Raw genomic sequence first — 24,397 nt, 5'->3', positions numbered from 1 at the left:
GTTCCTCGTTCTTTTTCTTTGGCTAGCGTCGGGGAGGAGTTGTAGGAGTTATTCACTGCAAATGGGGGAGAACCTGGCCCCTCTGGGGTGTGGTTGCCCCGTCAATCAGGGAGGCTTCTTGTTTTCTCACACGTCTTCAAGACGCGCAATAACTTCAAACGCCGGGTCTCCTGGGGACGACCATGCTCTCTGTGGAAGAGTTTATGGAGCATGTTGTCTGGCGTGGTAGCCGCGCCGAGGTCTTCGAGTGGTAGTGATGCAGACGGCAACGGCAACCCACGACGCATCAAGAACGGGACGACCGTTCCGACGAGTCGTGTTCGTCGGTGACTCAGTGCCTCCTGTCTGGTCCTCCGGCAGCGTCACCATCCACGCCTGCCCTCCGGTATCTTCCTCCTTGCTAGGGAGCAGCACCGTCCTGATCCTGGGGAGGCACCGAATCCCAGCTGTGTCCACCTCCGGCCCCCTCGATCCTTTCCCATGAGGGATGGACAGGGGCAAAGGCGTAACGGGGCACTTATCTTTTTTCAATCTTAAACTAGCCGGCAATTGCCAAATTTTAATTCAAATAATGTAATCTCTCGAGTCCATCTTTGTATTATGTAATTCTTGTACTTGCAATTGCATATGAATGAAAAAGATGAATCTTGTCGGGAACTCGTGCATGTGTATGTCCATGCAGAGGCAAAGTGCCTCTTTAATAGAATAAATGAGTTTTCCCCGGCAGGATATCCTGCCGGCACCCTCTTTGTCTGCCGGAGAACTATGTCTACCGGGGAATAGACAGAGGGGCCACCCCCCCGCCAACTCCTTTTTCCCAGAGGCCACTGCAACCACTGAGGGAGTCCTGGACTAAGGGGTCCTCGGGTGTCCGGCCTGTTGGACATGGGCCGGACTAATGGGCTGTGAAGATACAAGACCGAAGACTCTCTCCCGTGTCTGGATGGGACTCTCATTGGCGTGGAAGGAAAGCTTCGCGTCCAAATATGAATATTCCTTTGTCTGTAACCGACTTTGTACAACCCTAGTCCCCTCCGGTGTCTATATAAACCGGAGGGCTTAGTCCGAAGGATAGATATAGTCAAACAGGCTAGACTTCTAGGGTTTTAGCGATTACGATCTCGTGGTAGATCAACTCTTGTCATACTCATATTCATCAAGATCAATCAAGCAGGAAGTAGGGTATTACCTCCATAGAGAGGGTGTCGGAGTAAATGGCCACGGGTAGCCTAACCGACCGCCCCTGGCTCTTAAAAAATTATCAGGCCATTTGAACCTTCAAGCATTCAAGCATTGGGCCGCCTTCCCCGGTCGGCTACCTCTGAAGCCGACTCTCAGAAGGCGACCCAGCCTCAGCAACGTCCCCCCAAGATAACGACGGGATGGCCGACTCCGGGAAGCTGGCCATAGAGGATGCCGACTCCCCAAAGCCGGCCATGAAGAACGCCGACTCCCCAGAGCCGGCCACGAAGAGCGCCGACTCGAGAGGCCGGCCAGGACCGCACACACCAAAACTGCACCCACATAATGGTGACAAGACGGGGTGTGGCCATAGTGCGGCCCACTACCTCCGAAGCCCGAGGCAGGCATGGCCACAGGACGCCGTACGGGTCGGCCATCTCCTGTCCGGCTCGGCACTGTAGCCATGCTGGCCTCAACATCATCCACGACAGATGCCAGTATGGCCCACGGGCGGCGGGCCCCTTTAGCCAGAGAGAGGCACGAAGGCGGCCCGGCCTCCCCCAGTCGGCCAAGGGCGTAGCCGGCCCCCAGAAGCCGGCTACCCCCCTCCCACGAAGCATGTGCCACATTAAGGAGACAAGACGAGGTAAGGCTACAGTGAGAGCCCTCGAGGCGGCACATCGTAGCCACGCTTACCTCGACGAAGCCCTCGTCATCAGGGACGAGGGCACAGTAAGCAGCCGCCGACAAGACCCCTAGGCGGTGGGGCCGGCCTGTCGACCAAGAGGCCGGCAGCCGGCGGGACCCACCAGTCGGCGGGCCCTAATGGCCGGCGGAGAAGCCGGCGAGCACAGACACTGACGGCTGGGACCCGCGCCCAGCCGGATTACAATTGTACCCCCGAGGGTAGGCCTATATAAACCCCCCGGGGCACCCATGCAAAGGGTTGGCTTCTTGGAGTTACACACACACCATAGAGAGAGGGAAGCAAGAGCTAGCCTTGCTCTTCTTCTCCCTTGAACCCAACAGCTCTAGGAGCATTTGTAGCTACTCTTTCTGATCTAGTGATCATGCGGAGACCCCGCAGAGCAGGACTAGGGGTGCTATCTCCACGGAGAGCCCCGAACCTGGGTAAGATTCGCCGGCGTGCATGTCTTCGCCTCATCCCGTTTCCAGGCACCGGCGACGTCTTACTGGCACCCACCATGATAAGCCACCCGTTGGCATATGTCACACCTACCACCCGACATTTGGCGCCCACCGTGGGGCCAGGTGCACCGTCGTCCGGAGACCTGTTCTGGACGGGAACCCTCTTCCTCCCCCGCGAGCGCAGCCAGCCTGCTGCGCCCGATGGCGTTTGCCTCGACGCGCTGCAAGGCGTCGACGACGCCTGCGCGGCGAGCTGCCTCGCCGATCTGTTCGGCAAGACTCGCATCTCCGACGAGCCCGCGTCCGACGCGGGCACGGACTACCCCGACAGCCGCCTCGTCAGCCTCCTCGACCAGCTTCACGTCTCTAGCGAGCCTGCTCGTCGACTCCGACACGGCGTCGCTCGACGCCTACCCCTCCGACGTGGTGGTCTTCGACGATCCTCTCCCTCGAGCTAACAGTGGCAGCAGCGCTGTCACCGAAGTGTTGGTCATCAGCCACGTCGCCAACTCGGGCGAGAACGCCCATGACGCCCTGCAAGCGGCGATGCATGACCTATCCGTCCCCATCCCGGCCGACGCCGACGCCGAGACCCTGGAGGCACGCCGCCTCGCCCTCGTCGCGGAAGGCCAGAAGATAGCCTCCATGAGACGCCTCACCGAGGCCCACCAGCGTGAAGTCGACCGCGCTGCCTCCGGTACGCCGCCGCCTAGTGGGCCGAGCCGAGCCGGCTTCGTCCAGAAGCGCGGCGCGGCTATCGCCAGCATGCTGGGGGCAGATCGCCCCGTCTGCGCCACCCCGCTCGAGAATCTGCGAGCCGCCCAGGCGGCCGCTGAGGAGCTAAATGGGCTGGGAGCCGACGAGCTCCCCTACATGACAAGGCGGATCCAGTAGCTGATCGACGCGGCTGCAGAATGGCACGAAGCCGGCGCCCTCGCCGATAGTCATCCCCCGTGCCGGGAGCACGCCGCGACGTCCCGCTCGCCGACTGCGAGCGGCGCCCGGCAGAGGAAAGACAAGGAGCCGGCTGCTAGCCGCAGCCGGACTCGTATCACCATCGAGCGCGACGCGGAAGGCCGCCCTCGAGCGGTGGAGCGCCGAGGAAATCCGCCTCCTCCCCTGCCTCGAAGGGAGAGACGTCTCACCCCGCCGCCCGTCACGCACCCGACTCTTGGCGACCGACTAGACCGCCGAGAAGGAGTCGGCGAGAACGACGCCCGCCACCGGATCGACCGCCTTGCTCGATCCCTGGCGCTAGAAGAAGAAGACGATGTCGGCCAGCCATGCTTTGGCCCCCGCATCCGCGACGAGCCCTTCCCCAAAGGGTTCTCGCTCCCCAGAGACACGCCCAAGTACAACGGCTCTGTGAAGCCGGAAGATTGGCTCATCGACTACTCCACTGCTGTCAGCATAGCCAACGGCAACCGACGCGTAGCCGTGAAGTACGTCCCCCTCATGCTGCAAGGCACGGCGCGCACCTGGCTCAACAGCCTCAAGCCCTACAGCATCAACAGCTGGCTGGACTTCACGGAAGTCTTCGTCCGCAACTTCACCAGCACGTACACGCGGCCCCCCAAGCCTCGCCAGCTCTCCCTATGCGTCCAAGGGCCCAACGAGTTGACCCGAGACTACCTCATGCGGTGGGCCGAGCTCCGCAACTCCTGCGAGGGGGTGCACGAGGTTCAGGCCATCGAGTACTTCACCGCCGGGTGCCAAGAGGGCACCCTCCTCAAGCACCGACTCCTCTGCGACGAGCCGGCTACCCTCGACGAACTGCTGATCATCGCGGACAAGTACGCCATGGCCGACTCCTCGATGAAGACCGAGCTCCGAGTGGACACCTCTAGGAAGGTGCTTGCTCCGGCTCCAAAGACGCCGGCTGGCGACTCCAATCGGCGCCCTTACCAAAACGATCACAAGCGCAAGGCCCCCATGCCGCCTTCCACCAGTCGGCACGTGGCCACAGTTGAAGATGAGCAGCCCGAAGAGCGGCCCGCTCCCAAGAAGAAGGGTGGCAGGCCGGCTTGGCAGCCGGCTTTCTCTTACGAGCAGACTCTTGACGCCCCCTGCAAGTTCCACAGCGGCGCGAAGCCGTCCAACCACACGACCCGAAAATGCCACGGGCTCACGCGAATCTCCAAGGGCGAAGGGCTGGTGCCGCCTCCGCCTCCCGACCCGCCGCCTCCAGCCCCCCAGCAGCCGGCGGCTCGGCCGGCAGTTGGAGCCATCCAAGATGAATTCCCTGAAGAGCACGCCGCCTACGTCGTCTTCACAAGCCAAGCCGAAGACAAGCGCTGTCGGCGCCGTCAGCATCAAGAGGTCAACGCGGTCGCCTCTAGCGCCCCCGAGTTCATGCACTGGTCCGAGAAGCCCATCAACTGGAGCCAGGCCGACCACCCAGAGGTGATGCCATCCCCTGGCTCCTATGCACTGGTCTTGGATGTCACCCTCGCGACGGAGAGGCGAGCTGCCTGATTCTCCCGTGTCCTGATAGATGGCGGAAGCAGTATCAATATACTGTACCGCGATACCATGGAGAAGCTGAACATCAAGGCAAAGCAGCTTACGCCAAGCCGGACCGTGTTCCATGGCATCGTCCCCGATTTGTCTTGCTCCCCGATCGGCAAGATCAAGATGGATGTTCTCTTTGGAGACAAGGATCATTTTCGCCGAGAAGCGATCTGGTTTGAAGTAGTGGATCTGGAGAGCCCCTATCATACTTTGCTTGGCCGACCTGCTCTGGCCAAGTTCATGGCTGTGCCCCACTACGCCTACCTGAAGATGAAGATGCCGAGCTCGAAGGGGATCATCACCGTAGCCGGCGACGACAGGAAGTCCATCAAGTGCGCCATAGCCAGCAGCCGGCTGGCCGAGTCCCTCGTAGTGGCAGAAGAGAAGAAGATGCTGGAGCGGGTTGTGGCCATGGCCGGCAAGCAGCCGGCCCTGTCCCCCAACCCCAAGGATTGTGATGCACAGGGCTCCTTCCAGCCGGCCAAAGATACCCCTGGACCCGGAGAACCCAGAAAGGTTTGCTGTCATTGGGGCAAACCTGGACAGTAAATAGGAAGGCGAGCTCGTCGACTTCCTCCGTTAGAATCGAGATGTCTTCGCATGGTCCCCAAAGGACATGCCGGGCGTCCCGAAGGATTTCGCCGAGCACAAATTGCACGTCCGAGCCGACGCGAAGCCGGTCAAGCAGCCCCTCCGCCAACTGTTAGAAGAGAAGCGAAGAATCGTAGGAGAAGAGATAGCCCGGCTCCTTGCTGCCGGCTTTATTATGGAAGTGTTTTTTCCAGAGTGGCTTGCCAACCCAGTTCTGGTATTGAAGAAGAACAACAAGTGGCGCATGTGTATAGACTACACCAGCCTGAACAAGGCCTGCCCCAAGGATCTGTTTGCTTTGCCACGGATTGACCAAGTGATAGACTCCACAGCCGGATGCGAGCTGTTGAGTTTTTTGGATGCCTACTCAGGGTACCATCAAATCAAGTTGGACCCAGCAGACCGCCTGAAGACTGCCTTCATCACACCATTTGGAGATTTCTGTTACCTGACTATGACATTCGGCTTAAGGAATGCCGGTGCCACTTTTTAGCGTTGCATGCAGAAATGCCTCCTCAAGCAACTCGGCAGAAATGCCCACGTCTATGTAGACGACATTGTGGTGAAGACAGAGAAGCGCGGCACCTTGCTGGAAGATCTCAAAGAAACATTCGCCAACTTGCGCCGATTCCAAATCAAGCTCAACCCCGAGAAATGCGTGTTCGGAGTACCAGCCGGCCAGCTGCTAGGCTTCCTGGTCTCCGAACGCGGCATCGAGTGCAACCCTGTGAAGATCAAGGCCATCGAGAGGATGGAGATTCCCACCAAATTGCGAGATGTGCAGAAGTTCACCAGGTGCCTGGCCTCCCTAAATCGCTTTATCAGCCGACTAGGAGAGAAGGCTCTCACCCTGTACCGACTCATGAAGAAGTCCACTCACTTCGAGTGGAATGACCAAGCCGACCAAGCCTTCCATGAGTTGAAGAAGATGCTGACCACTCCGCCTGTCCTGGCAGCGCCGACTGAGAAGGAGCCCATGCTCCTCTACATTGCCGCGACTAGCCGAGTAGTCAGTACAGTTGTTGTGGTCCAGCGCCCGGAAGAAGGCCGAGCCCAGCTAGTCCAGAGGCCGGTGTATTACCTAAGTGAAGTACTATCCAGCTCAAAGCAAAACTACCCGCACTACCAGAAGATGTGCTATGGGGTGTACTTCGCCGCCAAGAAGCTGAAGCCCTACTTCCAAGAGCATCCCATCACGGTCGTGTGCACCGCCCCGCTTGCCGAGATCATAGGCAGCCGGGATGCATCCGGCCGGGTGGCTAAATGGGCCATTGCATTGGCACCATACACGATTTCTACCAACCCCGCACCGCCATCAAGTCCCAAGCATTGGCCGACTTCCTCGTCGACTGGGCCGAGACCCAGTACCTACCGCCGGCTCCCGACTCTACCCATTGGCGGATGCACTTCGACGGGTCCAAAATGCGCACCGGCTTGAGAGCCGGCATCGTCCTCACCTCTCCCAAAGGCGACAAACTCAGATACACACTGCAGATCCACTTCGCCGCCTCCAACAACATGGCCGAGTGCGAGGCGCTCGTACATGGGCTCCGGCTAGCCAAAGAGCTCGGCATACGCCGGATCCTGTGTTACGGCGACTCAGACTTGGTGGTCCAGCAGTCGTCTGGCGACTGGGGCGCCAAGGACGCGAACATGGTGAGCTATCGATTCCTCGTCCAACAGATCAGCGGGTACTTCGAAGGGTGCGAGTTCCTTCACGTGCCAAGGGCCGACAACGACCAAGAAGATGCCCTGGCACGGATCGGCTCCACCCGACAGGCTATACCGACCGGCGTCTCCCTCCAGCGCCTCCTCAAGCCGTCCATCAAGCCGTCTCCAGAGTCGGACTCTATCTTCGTACCGCCTGTGCCAGATGCAGCCGGATCCGACTGGAGGAACCCCGCAAGCGGCACGGGGACTTCGACAACTGGCCCGCCGACTGCTGTAGTCGCACCTGGCCCGGGGACTTCAGAACCCGGCCCGGGGACTGCAGCAGTCGGCCCGGGGACTGCAGCAACACAAGAAGCGGTGGCCGACTCCAATTCCACGCCACCCGACCCACCCACCCGAGTCATGGTGGCTACACTAACAGAAGAAGAAGTCACAGCTCCATCTTGGGCCCAGCCCATCCTCAGATTCCTAGTCAGCAGAGAGCTGCCGGCTGATGAGATCTCAGCAAGACTAGTGCAATAACGAGCCGGAGCATATGCAATAATCAACAGAGAGCTTGTTAAGCGCAGCGTCACTGGAGTCTTCCAGCATTGTGTTGAGCCAGAGAAAGGAGTGGCAATCCTCAAGGATATCCATCAAGGCGAATGCGGCCACCACGCAGCCTCAAGATCACTTGTGGCCAAAGCTTTCCGCCACGGCTTCTTTTGGCCGACTGCTTTGGAAGATGCCAAAGAGATAGTCAAAAGCTGCAGAGGATGCCAAGTCTTCAGTTCCAAGCAACACCTGCCAGCTTCTGCACTCAAGACCATTCCCCTCACCTGGCCCTTTGCCGTCTTGGGACTGGACATGGTGGGCCCTTTCAAGACAGCCCGCGGCGGCTTGACACATCTACTTGTCGTCGTGGACAAGTTCACAAAGTGGATCGAAGCGAAGCCAATCAAGAAGCTGAACGGGCCGACTGCCGTGACATTCATCACTGACATCACTACTCAGTACGGCGTGTCGCACAGCATCATCACCGACAACGACACGAACTTTGCCAAAGGAGCACTGGCACGTTTCTGCGCGACACAGGGTATCCGACTGGACTTAGCGTCCGTTGCCCACCCGCAGTCAAACGGCCAGGTCGAGCGAGCAAATGGACTCATCCTCTCCGGCATCAAGCCCCGACTGGTTGTGCCACTGGAGCGATCGACTGGCTGCTGGCTCGATGAGCTGCCGGCTGTCCTCTGGAGTCTACGCACTACCCCCAACAAGTCAACCGGCTTCACTCCGTTCTTCCTTGTATATGGTGCTGAGGCTGTCATCCCAATCGACATCGAGTTCGACTCGCCTCGGGTCACCATGTACACGGAGGCGGAGGCCAAGGAAGCAAGAGAAGACGGCGTCGACCTACTAGAAGAAGGCCGGCTGTTAGCACTCAGCCGGTCCGCCATCTACCAGCAAGGGTTGCGCCGCTACCACAACCGCAAGGTCAAGCCAAGATCCTTCCAAGAGGGCGACCTTGTGCTTCGGCTGATCCAGCGAACAGCCGGCCAGCACAAGCTCTCGGCCCCTTGGGAAGGCCCCTTCGTCATCAGCAAGGCACTAGGCAACGACTCCTACTACTTGATCGACGCGCAAAAACCAAGAGCACGCAAGAGAGATGACTCTGGCAAGGAGTCGGAGTGACCATGGAACGCGAACCTCCGGAAAAGATTTTACAGTTGAAAGCAGTATGTATCATGCTACCCTTTTGTATAAAGTATGAAACAACAGGCTTCCCGAGGAGCACTCGGGGACTGCCTTTATTTATCTATGAATGACGAGTGTCATATCCATGAATGTATTATTACATTTGATTTCTTGTCTGGCACCGGGTCCGACTAGTCGGCCCGGGGACTGGCCGCCTTGAGCTATATTAAAAGTTCTACCTGAAGTCAGACAAGTAGTGTGCCGGCTCCCGAGTTGTCACGCCCAATATGCAATACTATCCTAAAGAGACTCGAAGGCCCCACCAAGGATAGAACCGCATATTGAAACGCTTTGCAAGGTGGATATCATTACATCAACATTACATAATATTTGGGGATACATACAAGGCATACAAATGCCGCAAGAATACATCAATACAACATACATAAGCTCAACATCCGACTACGGATGAAACATAAACAGAAACTCAAACGACATCCACCCTGCTAGCCCAGGCTGCCGACCTGGAACCTATCCCCTGAACGAAGAAGAAGCAGAAGAGGAACTCCAAACAAGTAAACATCGCTCTCGCGTCATGATCATCGCAAAACCTGTACCTGCATCTGTTGTTGTAGTAATCTGTGAGCCACGAGGACTCAGCAATCCCATTACCATGGGTATCAAGACTAGCAAAGCTTAATTGGAAAGGAAGGGTTAAAGTGGTGAGGTTGCAGCAGCGACTAAGCATGTATGGTGGCTAACTTATGCAAATAAGAGCGAGAAGAGAAGCAATGGAACGGTCGTGAAACTAGCAATGATCAAGAAGTGATCCTGAACTCCTACTTACGGCAAACATAACCCAGAAACTGTGTTCACTTCCCGGTCTCCGCCGAGAAGAGACCATCACGGCTACACACGCGGTTGATGCGTTTTAATTAAGGTCAAGTGTCAAGTTATCTACAACCGGATATCAACAAATTCCCATCTGCCACATAACCGCGGGCATGGCTTTCGAAAGATAATACCCTGCAGGGGTGTCCCAACTTAGCCCATTATAAGCTCTCACGGCCAACGAAGGATATTCCTTCTCCCGGGAAGACCCGATCAGTCTCGGAATCCCGGTTACAAGACATATCGACAATGGTAAAACAAGACCAGCAAAGCCGCCCGATGCGCTGACATCCCGATAGGAGCTGCACATATCTCGTTTTCAGGGCAACACCGGATGAGACATCCTACGAGTAAAAACCAGACCTCGAGTTTCCACGAGGTGGCCCCGCGGTCTACTCAGTTCGGACCAACACTTAGAGAAGCACTGGCCCGGGGGGGTTAAAATAAGATGACCCTCGAGAGAGCGACTCCCTAGGGAAAAGAAATAGGCTAGACAAATGGTAAAACCAAGGTTGGGCCTTGCTGGAAGAGTTTTATTCAAGGCGAACTGTCAAGGGGGTCCCATAAATCACCCAACAGTGTAAGGAATGCAAAATCCGGGAACATAACACCGGTATGACGGAAACTAGGGCGGCGAGAGTGGAACAAAACACCAGGCATAAGGCCGAGCCTTCCACCCTTTACCAAGATATATAGATGCATCAAAATAATATAAGAGATATTGTGATATCCCAACATAGACATAATCCAACATGGAGCAATCTTCATCTTCACCTGCAGCTAGCAACGCTATAAGAGGGGCTGAGCAAAGCGGTAACATAGCCAAACAACGGTTTGCTAGGAAGGGTGACAAAGGTTAGAGGTTCATGGCAATTTGGGAGGCTTGAAGAGCAAGAGAATAGGTAGCGCAACATAGCGATAGAACGAAGCAACTAGCATAGCAATGATTGTAATGAGATCCAAGGTGACGGTCATCTTGCCTGAAATCCCGCTAGGAAGAAGAACGAATCCATGAAGAAGATGAAGCCACGAAGACGAACGAATCCTCACGATCGCAACGACACGGGAACTATCGAGAAGAAGCACACAACAAGGTAAACACACCACACAAGAACAAGGCATGATGCTCAACCAAGTATGATGCATGACAAGGCTATATGAAGCTACTCATGACAAAATATGATGCATACAAGAACAACACACCAAGGCAAGTTTAAATGAGGCCGGAAACAACATATAACAATTCCGGTAAGTCCTCATATGCATATTTCAAAATTGGTCCAGAACTGAATAAGCATTAAGTTGAAGTTGTTAAACAGCAAGTTAAAGAGCACCATGATGATCTACACAAAATTCTAGTCAAGTTACATATAAAGTTCATTAGATTCGGAGCTACGGCCTAGAAGATATGAGCAAAACAAGTTAAACATGGCATTGATGCAAAAGCATACAAACATCAAGCAAACACCTCAAAACAAGGATGCAACATGATAATGTGAGACTACATGCAAAACTAAGCACGTTTCATATAGAGCATGCTCGAAACGGAGCAACGGTGCAACACATACACTCCAAACAAGACATAGCAACCAACTGACGAAAACAACAACTAGGCATAATGCAAGCATCAAAACAATATGCTACAGAAACTCAACATGAAATCAAAAGCCATGGGCATGATTTACAGGTAAAGCAGAACAAAACATGAACACTGAGCTATGTCCAGAAATCACTAGAACATGCTCAAAAGGACATGGCAAGATTGCAAATAATAACAGGTTCACAGACATGGTGAAATTACTGGACATGGCAGAAATAACATCAGGTTGCAATGTTCAGAGCATGAAATCAACATGCTACAAAAATTTAACATAGCAAAGAAAGGCATGAAATGAATCTACTCAATGCATATGGCAAAAGTCCCTTACTGACCATAAGCCAAAAAGGAGCAGAAGATATGATGGCAAGCATGTAAACATAGCAAGTTCGTTATCAGGTTTCAGACTTGGCAGAAAACAGAGCATGGCAGAAACTATAATAAGAAGGCCTCTTGGTGAGATTGATACACTCCCCACGAAGCAATGCATGACAAAATAAGCATACCTACAGCAAGACGGCATGTTTATGAAGCTAACCATGGCAAGAACAATAGCATAGCATGTATGGATCAACTACAAGAAGCTTGGCAAAATTGCATATCATGTTAAGAATCTGCCAGAAATATTTTATAGCAAAATTAGAGCAAGAATGAGTCATGCTATGGCACTCCATAATTGCAAAGCTTTGCAGGAATGGATCAACTACAACTATATCTACAAAACATCCTTACTGAACATCTCCAAAATATGCATGGATCTCTCTGTAGCATCAAGTTTACATGGCAACAAAATAACAGCAGACAAGGACTTAGAGAAATCACTAAGTCCCTAAAATCAGAAACATTACGGAGCCTACTTGGCATGCTTGTTCTAGTCACCACAGAGATCACAAAAATACATGGCATACACCTTGGAAAGATGGCATGGCATACTTCAAAACACATGTAGAGCTCATGCCCATAAGATGCACAGATTAAATAATACCAAAATAACAAATCACCAAGTTCTGTTGAGAACCAGAGAATAACAGCAACTAGCCCTCTTCCAACAGACATTTGGGCATCAAGATAACCTCTAATGAACATGGTGCAATTGAACAAAATGAAGAGCATCACGAGGAGAACAATTTGACATATCATACGCGCGAATCGGAGCTACATGCAAGAAGTTACGATGCTATGAACAGAGCAATAAAATATCACAGGGAAAAGACTTGGGAAAAATCGGGGCCGAGGGGAAAGTCAACCTTGGCACGGGAAACGAGGCTCGCCGGCGCGGGCTCGCCGGAGATGTCGGGGAAGGGGCGGGGCTCGCCGGAGATGGCGGATCCGGACCGGATCCCGCCGGATCCGGCCGGATCCCGGCGCGGGGAGACGGAGGAGGGCGAGGCGGACGCGGCCATGGCGCGGGGCGGCGCCCACGGCTGGCGGCGCGGCGGCGGAAGGGGCGGCCGGGGCGGCGACCGGCGGCGGAAGGGGCGGCCGCGCCGGAGGAGGCGAAGGCGGCGGGGCGCGGCGGAGCACGGGACGGCGGGCGACGGGGCCGGCGCTGGAGGCGACGGGTGGCGGGGCTTGGGCGGCCGCGCGGGCCTGGGCGGGCCGCGCCTGGGCCAGGCGGGTCGCGGCGGTGGGGACGGCGCGGGAGGTGACGTGGCGTGACGCCACTGGTCCGGGGCGGCGGCGCGGGTACGGGCGGACATGTCCGGACGGCGACGATTTCTTCCGGCGGCGCGAGGTGGGAGACACTAGGGTTTGTACCGCGAAATCTCGGGAGAGACACACATATTTATAGGTAGAGGGAGCTAGGAGAGTCCAAACGAGGTGCGGTTTTCGCCCACGCGATCGTGATCGAACGACCAAGAGCATGGCGGAGACTTAGAGGAGTTTTGGGGCTGTTTGAAGGGGGGTTTTGCCGCAACACCCAAACGGACTTCGCGGATGCCCGGTTAACCGTTGGAGTACCAAACGACCTCCAAATGGAACGAAACTTGACCGGTGGTCTTCGGGTGGTATACTAGGGCGACTTGACAAGCCTCCGTCCATTTCGAGAAAGTTTGACACCCGCACACGAAAGAAAACAAGAGGGGTGCACCGGAGGAGATAGGAGCGCCGGATTGCAAAACGGACAACGGGGAAAATGCTCGGATGCATGAGACGAACACGTATGCAAATGCAATGCACATGATGACATGATATTAAATGCAGATGAAGACATGGAAAAATGCAACACGCAAGCAAATGACATGGCAACGATAGCGAATAACTGGGTGACACCTGGCGCATCGGATCCGGGGCGTTACAACACTCCTCCACTAACAAGAGATCTCGTCCCGAGATCTTAGGACCGAGACGGGACGGAAAAAAGGGGATGAGGTGAAATAAGAACAAGACAATGAGGATGAACAAAGTCAAGAACACTCGAGAAGAAAAGCGGAATGTTGAGTGAGACAAGAAGCAAAAGCTCAAGGGATAAGCCTGAATTCGAAACCACTCCGGTTGGGAGAAAATTGAAAAAGGAATAAGAACGCAAGAGGAAATCAAAGAATCGAGAGCACTCGAGAAGAAAAGGAACGACGAGAATGACGAGAATCGAATGCTCACGGAATCAGATAGACTCTGAAACCACTCCGGTTAGAACGAGATAAGAAACCAAGAAGACTGAAAGGATTTAGGCAGCACTCCGGCTGAACAAGGAAAGGATCGAACATGAACTAGAGAAGATGAAATGATACTTGATGAAGACACGATACAGACCTCCGGAAAGGATTGAAAGAGTTGAATGAAAAGAACAGAGAAGAAAATGACACTTGTGCCACGAATGAAATAGAAAGCAACCTTGGAGGAAATATTGAACGGAGTTGTTGAGAAAAATCAACAATGAAAAGAATAAGCTTGTTGTGGACTTATGTTTAACATCTCAAAATTTTGAGATAGTAAACTACCACAAATGGAAATGATTGGATAGCTGAGGAGAACGAAGAAATGCAAAACTCCACTTCAAAAGAATACGGAGAATTAATTGCACTTCGAAAAGGAAGAAGGAAAATACTTGAGCTCCTTCGATAATAAACTTGATGAACACTTGATAAAAGAATTAAATCATGACGAACCATCGTGAAGAAACTCCGGTACCAAAAAGGATGACGGGATAAAATTGAAGGATGAAAGGGGTAAGATTAAATCCTTGCGATTATTCCGATGGAGGTTCCGACGAAATCGGCGAGAAGCTTAGAACTCCGGAAAGAAAAGATGAAAACACTTGGAACTAGAATATATTCCTCAAGAACAAATTCCGAAGGAAAGGAATTTCTTGGCGACGATGAAATAAGAATAAGAATTTACGTTATGCTTATCCTTCATCGATTAAATTGATGAGAAACAACGGATTTCGCATACTACTTATTCTCGTTGGAAAGATTAAGGGGGAATATAGCGCCAAAACTTGAGAAAATCTTCATGAACCACCGGTAGGATTGGAAGGAACGAATTAATTGATATGATATCAAAAGAAGGTATTCTTGAACGAGCCACCATAAGAATAGAAACGAATGACGAAAAGAGAATGAATCACCGGGAGAAATAGGAAAAGCACGAATACACATGAGGGAATCAAGATGCAATTGAAAGAAGGGATCGCGAACTGATTGAAGCATACTTGAACGCAGCACCGGAAGAATATGTAAATGAAAGAAGGGGCACGAATATAGAATAATCAGAGAACGGATTAGAAAACTTGGGACGAAGAAATATTCTGAAAAGAAGACCTCCGGATAATTGAGACGGAAAAACAGTTCCTGAGAAACTCCGGATGGTTGAAAATAAATGCACGGCTAGAAACAATTGGATAGGCTAACATCGAGTTAGCACTGCGAATCACCGGGAGAGCGGACAAGATTTAAGAGAAATTCTTCTCGGTCTTCGAATGTTGAGAAAGATGACGAGAAACAACACCAAAATTGTTGCGATACTCTGGGAGAGAAAATGTTGGCCCGATCATGAAAGAATTAGAAAGCGGTCTTGGGGAAACATCTGACTGATGAAATTCATACTTGCATCAGACTTCGAAAAGGATTTGAGAATATCTCCGGAAAATTAGAAGAGTCAGGTAAGATCCTGGGAAAAGACCTGTGGGTAAGGGCCCACTGAAAAGAAATACCGTTGAAAAAGGATTGTTGATCAGATAGATGATGCACCGGAATAATTGAAATATTTGAATGAGGTGACACCCTCGAATTAATTCGAACACAGACGAATTTCCTGAGATGTCTTCATCACTCCGGAACGATTAAATGACGAGAGGGGAACGAGCAACGGGAAACATTTGAGCCGTGGAAAAATATAATAACTACCGAAAATTGGGATTGAATCCACCAGAGAAGAAAAGAGATGAAGAATGTCGAACGAGGCAAAAAAAATTCCCCGGTTGAAATAATTGAGGAAAGACTGAAGATACTCCGCACGAATGAAATTGATGCTCGAATAGAGGCTCAGACTCCGGGAATAAAAGGGTGGGAGGGCGGGAAAACAACGTCAACTTGGAAGGGGAAATCGACGAATAGCTTTGAAGGGAAAAGCACCGGTTGAAATCATTGAGGAGAGAAAGCAAAGATTTCGCACGACTAGAATTGATACTCGATTACAGACTCCGGTTCCGAGAAGAAGAAGGGAGGGCGGGTGGGAAAAACAAGGACAACTTCAGACAAGGAAAACAACATCGGAAGAGAAAAAAAAACTAAGGACTGATCTCGCAAAAGATGACGAGGATCGAAAACACTCGAAGAGAAATGCGCCGGATTGAAAAAGGATGGACAACGAACGAAAACTAACCACGTGATCCCAAAGAAAAATTTGAAGGGGAAGAGGAATAGTTCAAAACACCTACGTCAAGATTTCTCACCAGAGCGACGAAGGGGCTGAGGAGTAAAAAGAATTCCTACTCTCCGATATAACTAGACTCAGAAAAAGTTTTCTTCTAGACTCAACAACGGCCAAACTACACGATCAAACAAGGGGGGCTCCTAGGGTCGGTCGAGGCTCTGATACCAACTTGTCACGCCCAATATGCAATACTATCCTAAAGAGACTCGAAGGCCCCACCAAGGATAGAACCGCATATTGAAACGCTTTGCAAGGTGGATATCATTACATCAACATGACATAATATTTGGGGATACATACAAGGCATACAAATGCCGCAAGAATACATCAATACAACATACATAAGCTCGACATCCGACTACGGATGAAACATAAACAGAAACTCAAACGACATCCACCCTGCTAGCCCAGGCTGCCGACCTGGAACCTATCCCCTGAACGAAGAAGAAGCAGAAGAGGAACTCCAAACAAGTAAACATCGCTCTCGCGTCATGATCATCACAAAACCTGTACCTGCATCTGTTGTTGTAGTAATCTGTGAGCCACGAGGACTCAGCAATCCCATTACCATGGGTATCAAGACTAGCAAAGCTTAATTGGAAAGGAAGGGGTAAAGTGGTGAGGTTGCAGCAGCGACTAAGCATGTATGGTGGCTAACTTACGCAAATAAGAGCGAGAAGAGAAGCAATGGAACGGTCGTGAAACTAGCAATGATCAAGAAGTGATCCTGAACTCCTACTTACGGCAAACATAACCCAGAAACCGTGTTCACTTCCCGGTCTCCGCCGAGAAGAGACCATCATGGCTACACACGCGGTTGATGCGTTTTAATTAAGGTCAAGTGTCAAGTTATCTACAACCGGATATCAACAAATTCCCATCTGCCACATAACCGCGGGCACGGCTTTCGAAAGATAATACCCTACAGGGGTGTCCCAACTTAGCCCATTATAAGCTCCCACGGCCAACGAAGGATATTCCTTCTCCCGGGAAGACCCGATCAGTCTCGGAATCCCGGTTACAAGACATTTCGACAATGGTAAAACAAGACCAGCAAAGCCGCCCGATGCGCCGACATCCCGATAGGAGCTGCACATATCTCGTTCACAGGGCAACACCGGATGAGACATCCTACGAGTAAAAACCAGACCTCGAGTTTCAACGAGGTGGCCCCGCAGTCTACTCAGTTCGGACCAACACTTAGAGAAGCACTGGCCCGGGGGGGTTAAAATAAGATGACCCTCGAGAGAGCGACTCCCTAGGGAAAAAAAATAGGCTAGACAAATGGTAAAACCAAGGTTCGGCCTTGCTGGAAGAGTTTTATTCAAGGCGAACTGTCAAGGGGGTCCCATAAATCACCCAACCGTGTAAGGAACGCAAAATCCGGGAACATAACACCGGTATGACTGAAACTAGGGCGGCAAGAGTGGAACAAAACACCAGGCATAAGGCCGAGCCTTCCACCCTTTACCAAGATATATAGATGCATTAAAATAATATAAGAGATATTGTGATATCCCAACATAAACATAATCCAACATGGAGCAATCTTCATCTTCACCTGCAGCTAGCAACGCTATAAGAGGGGCTGAGCAAAGCGGTAACATAGCCAAACAACGGTTTGCTAGGAAGGGTGACAAAGGTTAGAGGTTCATGGCAATTTGGGAGGCTTGAAGAGCAAGAGAATAGGTAGCGCAACATAGCGATAGAACGAAGCAACTAGCATAGCAATGATAGTAATGAGATCCAAGGTGACGGTCATCTTGCCTGAAATCCCGCTAGGAAGAAGAACGAATCCATGAAGAAGATGAAGCCACAAAGACGAACGAATCCTCACGATCGCAACGACACGGGAACTATCGAGAAGAAGCACACAACAAGGTAAACACACCACACAAGAACAAGGCATGATGCTCAACCAAGTATGATGCATGACAAGGCTATATGAAGCTACTCATGACAAAATATGATGCATACAAGAACAACACACCAAGGCAAGTTTAAATGAGGCCGGAAACAACATATAAGAATTCCGGTAAGTCCTCATATGCATATTTCGAAATTGGTCCAGAACTGAATAAGCATTAAGTTGAAGTTGTTAAACAGCAAGTTAAAGAGCACCATGATGATCTACACGAATTTCTAGTCAAGTTACATATAAAGTTCATTAGATTCGGAGCTACGGCCTAGAAGATATGAGCAAAACAAGTTAAACATGGCATTGATGCAAAAGCATACAAACATCAAGCAAACACCTCAAAACAAGGATGCAACATGATAATATGAGACTACATGCAAAACTAAGCACGTTTCATATAGAGCATGCTCGAAACGGAGCAACGGTGCAACACATACACTCCAAACAAGACATAGCAACCAACTGACGAAAACAGCAACTAGGCATAATGCAAGCATCAAAACAATATGCTACAGAAACTCAACATGAAATCAAAAGGCATGGGCATGATTTACAGGTAAAGCACAACAAAACATGAACACTGAGCTATCTCCAGAAATCACTAGAACATGCTCAAAAGGACATGGCAAGATTGCAAATAATAACAGGTTCACAGACATGGTGAAATTACTGGACATGGCAGAAATAACATCAGGTTGCAATGTTCAGGGCACGAAATCAACATGCTACAAAAACTTAACATAGCAAAGAAAGGCATGAAATGAATCTACTCAATGCATATGGAAAAAGTACCTTACTGACCATAAGCCAAAAAGGAGCAGAAGATATGATGGCAATCATGTAAACATAGCAAGTTCGTTATCAGGTTTCAGACTTAGCAGAAAACAGAGCATGGCAGAAACTATAATATGAAGGCCTCTTGGTGAGCTTGATGCACTCCCCACAAAGCAATGCATGACAAAACAAGCATACTTACAGCAAGACGGCATGTTTATGAAGCTAACCATGGCAAGAACAATAGCATAGCATGTATGGATCAACTACAAGAAGCTTGGCAAAATTGCATATCATGTTAAGAATCTGCCAGAAATATTTTATAGCAAAAGTAGAGCAAGAATGAGTCATGCTATGGCACTCCATAATTGCAAAACATTGCATGATTGGATCAATTACAACTATAGCTACAAAACATCATTACTGAAAATCTCCAAAATATGCATGGATCTCTCTGTAGCATCAAGTTTACTTGGCAACAAAATAACAGCAGACAAGGACTTAGAGAAATCACTAAGTCCCTGAAATCAGAAACATTACGGAGCCTACATGGCATGCTTGTTCTAGTCACCACAGCGATCACACAAATACATGGCATACACCCTTGGAAAGATGGCATGGCGTACTTCAAAACATATGTAGAGCTCATGCCCATAAGATACACAGATTAAATGATACAAAAATGACAAATCACCAAGTTCTGTTGAGAACCAGAGAATAACAGCAACTAGCCCATTTCCAACAGAGATTTGGGCATCAAGATGACCTCTAATGAACATGGTGAAATTGAACAAAATGAAGAGCATCACGAGGCGAACAATTTGACATATTATACGCGCGAATCGGAGCTACATGCAAGGAAGTTACGATGCTACGAACAAAGCAATAAAATATCACAGGGAAAAGACTTGGGAAAAATCGGGGCCGAGGGGAAAGTCAACCTTGGCACGGGAAACGAGGCTCGCCGGCGCGGGCTCGCCGGAGATGTCGGGGAAGGGGCGGGGCTCGCCGGAGATGGCGGATCCGGCCGGATCCCGGCGCGGGGAGGCGGAGGAGGGCGAGGCGAACGCGGCCATGGCGCGGGGCGGCACCCACGGCTGGCGGCGCGGCGGCGGAAGGGGCGGCCGGGGCGGCGACAGGCGGCGGAAGGGGCGGCCGGGGCGGCGACAGGCGGCGGAAGGGGCGGCCGCGCCGGAGGAGGCGAAGGCGGCGGGGCGCGGCGGAGCACGGGACGGCGGGCGACGGGGCCGGCGCTGGAGGCGACGGGTGGCGGGGCTCGGGCGGCCGCGCGGGCCTGGGCGGGCTGCGCCTGGGCCCGGCGGGCCGCGGCGGCGGGGACGGCGCGGGAGGTGATGTGGCGTGACGCCACTGGTCCGGGGCGGCGGCGCGGGTACGGGCGGACATGTCCGGACGGCGACGATTTCTTCCGGCGGCGCGAGGTGGGAGACACTAGGGTTTGTACCGTGAAATCTCGGGAGAGACACACATATTTATAGGTAGAGGGAGCTAGGAGAGTCCAAACGAGGTGCGGTTTTCGCCCACGCGATCGTGATCGAACGACCAAGAGCATGGCGGAGACTTAGAGGGGTTTTGGGGCTGTTTGAAGGGGGGTTTTGCTGCAACACCCAAACGGACTTCGCGGATGCCCGGGTAACCGTTGGAGTACCAAACGACCTCCAAATGGAACGAAACTTGACCGGTGGTCTCCGGGTGGTATACTAGGGCCACTTGACAAGCCTCGGTCCATTTCGAGAAAGTTTGACACCCGCACACGAAAGAAAACAAGAGGGGTGCACCGGAGGAGATAGGAGCGCCGGATTGCAAAACGGACAACGGGGAAAATGCTCGGATGCATGAGACGAACACGTATGCAAATGCAATGCACATGATGACATGATATGAAATGCAGATGAAGACATGGTAAAATGCAACACGCAAGTAAATGACATGGCAACGACAGCGAATAACTGGGTGACACCTGGCGCATCGGATCCGGGGCGTTACACGAGTCCTCTCTTGTTGAAAGTCGCAGCTCGAAGAACCGACTGTCCGACTAGCAAGAGCCAAGGCAGAAAGGATGCCCACACGAAAAACGGCTAAGGACTAATGAACTTATATAGCGAAAAGACGGCCTCCAACTACACCTGCCGGCTATCAGAACAGCCGGCTGGCCGGCTTCCCAAACACTTAGCTATAATCCAACAAAGCTAGAGTACTTGCCCTCCCAATTGGCCAAGCACTCTCCAGCCACAGATTGCAGAGCAACTGTCTGGCTGGGGAGGCGGCAACCAAGGGAGGGCGGCAAAGGAAACAGCAGAAGGATGAAAAGCAAAGAACGAGGAAAAGCCAAACGCATGCATAGTCATATGTACATATAAAGCCCCCAACATGCCGGCAATCGACATAGTTCGAATACACCCCCAGTGGGTGGAATTGTGTAAACTTAACAGAATATTGTTCCAAAAGAGACAAGACAGGAAAACAAAAGATAGCAGACTAGACTAAGGCGCGGTGCGGGAGCCGGGTTGGTCGGTGGAGTCGGCGTCACCGGCTGAAGGAGTGGCCGGCTGGCGGGTCTCGGCCTGGTCACCACCGGTGGCAGGCGACGCACCCGCGCGTGACGTGGTGCTGGAGGCGCGGTCAGGCTGAGGCTGGCCGGCCGCTCCGCCATCCGGCCCGGCATCTTCACCCTCCTCCTCCTCCTCGCCCTCGTCGTTGGAGTCGATCTCCTCCGCCGAGTCTTCACCGTCTGCCGGGTTCAACCCGAACCACTCCTCCGGCTGAGCAACACCGTTGTCATCTACCTCAGGGGCGAAGGCGCTGGTGTCGGTGTAGTTGGCGATCGCCGAAGCCTGCCGGATGATAGCCGGCCGCGCCGGCTCCAGCTCCGTGTTGGCCTGCTGCCGCCAGGTAGCCAGCTGGTCCAGACTCAGGCCGGGATACAAGGCCTTGACGAACTCCAGCGCCCGTTTGGCGCCGGACCGAGCCGCCGAAGCCTTCCAGGCTTCAAAGCGGCCGACTGCCACCTCCAGCCAGTCGGCAGTCCGACTGGGGGTGCGGGGAACCACTTCGCCGGGCCAGAGGGTGGCCAATACTTGCGCCCCGGCACGCTGAAGCCGGCAGAGCAGTCGGTGAGCCGGCTGGAGACGGGCCTCGATCGCCAAGAGCTGCTCCTCCAGCGGACGGCCAGCGTTGGGTGCAATCTCGGCGCCAGCCTGCCTTTGTGCTTGGCGGCGGGCCTCGATGATCTGGTTGGCGGCGGTATAGTAGCCATGGAAGTACTCCGCGCAAGAAAGAAAGAGAAAGAAGAGAAAACACCAAGTCAGAAAACGAGCCAAAAGCGGCAGACGGCAAGAAAGGACGAAGAAGTAGGCGGCTTACCGTCAACCAGATCTTCGATCTGGCCATAGCCATTGATCAGAGTCTGCTTTGCTTCATTCCAGCCAGCCGCTTCTGTCTCGTACTCGGCCTGGAGGGCGGCTTCGCGGTCCTGCACCGCCTTCAGAGCCGCCTTGTGGCCCTCCTCCTGGTCGGCCAACCTCTTGGCCAGGCGGTCACGTTCCTGCACCAAGGTGGCAAACTCGGCCTCCTTGGCACGAAGGGCAGTCTGAGACCCTCCCAGCTGTGCCCTCAGACTGGCGTTGGCCGCTGCAGGGACGGCGGAAAAAGAAGAAACATTAAGAGGAAGTCGTCAAGGAAGATCCGACCCGACTGCTCAGCAGTCGGCCCGAATCTCGGGGACTACACCCAGTGGGTGCGCTGACGCGCCCCCACGTGAGATAAAGAACAAAGCATTTACCCCGGATCTCAGTTAGGTCGGCGGTCTTCTGGGCCAGCTCCCGAGCCTGGGAGTTGAAGGCAGCCGCGCGAAGATTGTGGTAGTCCTGCAAGACAGGCAGAAGATCGAAGTAAGAACAAGAATAGCAAACCCAAATCCACTACACAGGCAGGCAGCCGACTCGGAACTCAGGGCTACACCCAGTGGGTGCGCTGACGTGCCCCCACAGAAGAAACCAAGATCAAGAAGAAGCAAGAGAAGAAGACTAACCCGGATGGCCGCCCGCGTCGCAAGGAATTCGTCGGTGTATCGCCTCAGTGCCGTAGCCTGGGCCTGGAGCCGGGTCCGGACGTCCTGCACGGCCACCTTCATCACGGCCGTCCCTCCGCCCGGCGTCCACCCCGAGGTGGCGCTGGCCACCTCCACATCCTGGGCCGACGAGCTGGAGCCCGTGGTCGGCTGCGGCTCCGACGCAGCCTTCTGTGGCTCTGACGCAGCCTTCCCCGCGCGCCGGCTCGGCGGCGTCCGGACCGCCAGCTTAGTCCTCGCGGTCGGCTCGCCCCCCGCCGACTGTGCAGGCGGCAGATCAGGCCGGCCGCCTTGAGCCGCCCCAGTCGGCGGGGTCGGTGCCGGCGCCCTCTCCAGGATGACGACGTCGTCATCCCTCTCCAGCCCCGTCTGGTCACCGCCGGCTTCTTCTGGCGGAGGCTCCGGGGCCCCAGGCGCTGCGACGCGTAGTGGGGTGACCAACAAGGCCCCCTCCGCCATCGCCGCAGCTGCAGCCTCTGCTTGGGCCTTGGCTGCGGCGTCAGCGCGCGCCTTCGTCGCCTCCTCCTCCTGCGCCGCCTTCGCCGCCTCCGCCTCCCGCGCCTCCCGCTCCTCCCGCACCTCCCGCGCATTTCGCTCCGTCGCCGCCAAAAGATTGGCACGGGGGTCCACGCTGCGAGTGGTGCTCCCAGATCCTCCCGGCGACTCAACGACGGAGGCGGCAGCCGCTCGCTCGAGCGACAATGGAGCTCTGGTTGTTTGGAGAAAAAGACAAGGATTCAGGAGCCACCAGAAAAAAGAAAAAAGAGTACACGAAGGAGTATGTACTTACGCCGACACCGTCTGCGGTTGCTTCACCGCCTTGCGGAAGCGGGCCGCCTTCGCGGCCGGCTCCTCCCGCCTAGTCGCCGTTGCCCCGCCTCGGGGCTTCTTAGGCCGACTGCCGAACAAACCCTGCGCGGCACGACGCTTTTGCCCGCCGCCCCGAGCAGGCGGCGCAGCGGAGGAACCCGCGCCGTGGCCAGACGCCGGCTGACGGCATGGGACGACTTCAGCCTCATCGTCGTCCGGCCAGTCGTCGAAGCTGACTCCAAGCACGGAGCCGCCTGCTTCGCCGCCGGCTCAGCCACCGCCCGCCTCGGTGTTGTCGTCCATAGCGGCCGCCCCCAAGTCGGGGTCCTCCAGATCGTGCTCCGTCCGGTCAGGGACGAATCGGCGCTCCGCGTCCGACCCGCCTGCAGGCCAAAGAAGAGGGCTCTGTCGAGACAAGCCGACTAGTCAGAGTCGGCCAAAAGGAACTCGGCGACAAAACTGGGAAAAGAGGAAGAGACAAGGAGAACATACCGTGGGCGGCAGATTGGCTCGGCAATATGGCTCCTTGCCGAACTGCCACTCTGCGGAGAGTTTGCAGTTCGCAAGGTAGTTCACCATATAGGCCACCTCGTCGTGCGGCATGTCTTTGGTACATATCCGGCTCGGATCGAGCTGGCCGCTCATCTGAGAGATCAGATGAGGG

Source organism: Aegilops tauschii, chromosome 6, assembly GCF_002575655.3.
Source record: "Aegilops tauschii subsp. strangulata cultivar AL8/78 chromosome 6, Aet v6.0, whole genome shotgun sequence".
Taxonomy (NCBI): domain Eukaryota; kingdom Viridiplantae; phylum Streptophyta; class Magnoliopsida; order Poales; family Poaceae; genus Aegilops; species Aegilops tauschii.
Note: the sequence above shows the minus strand (reverse complement) of the source record.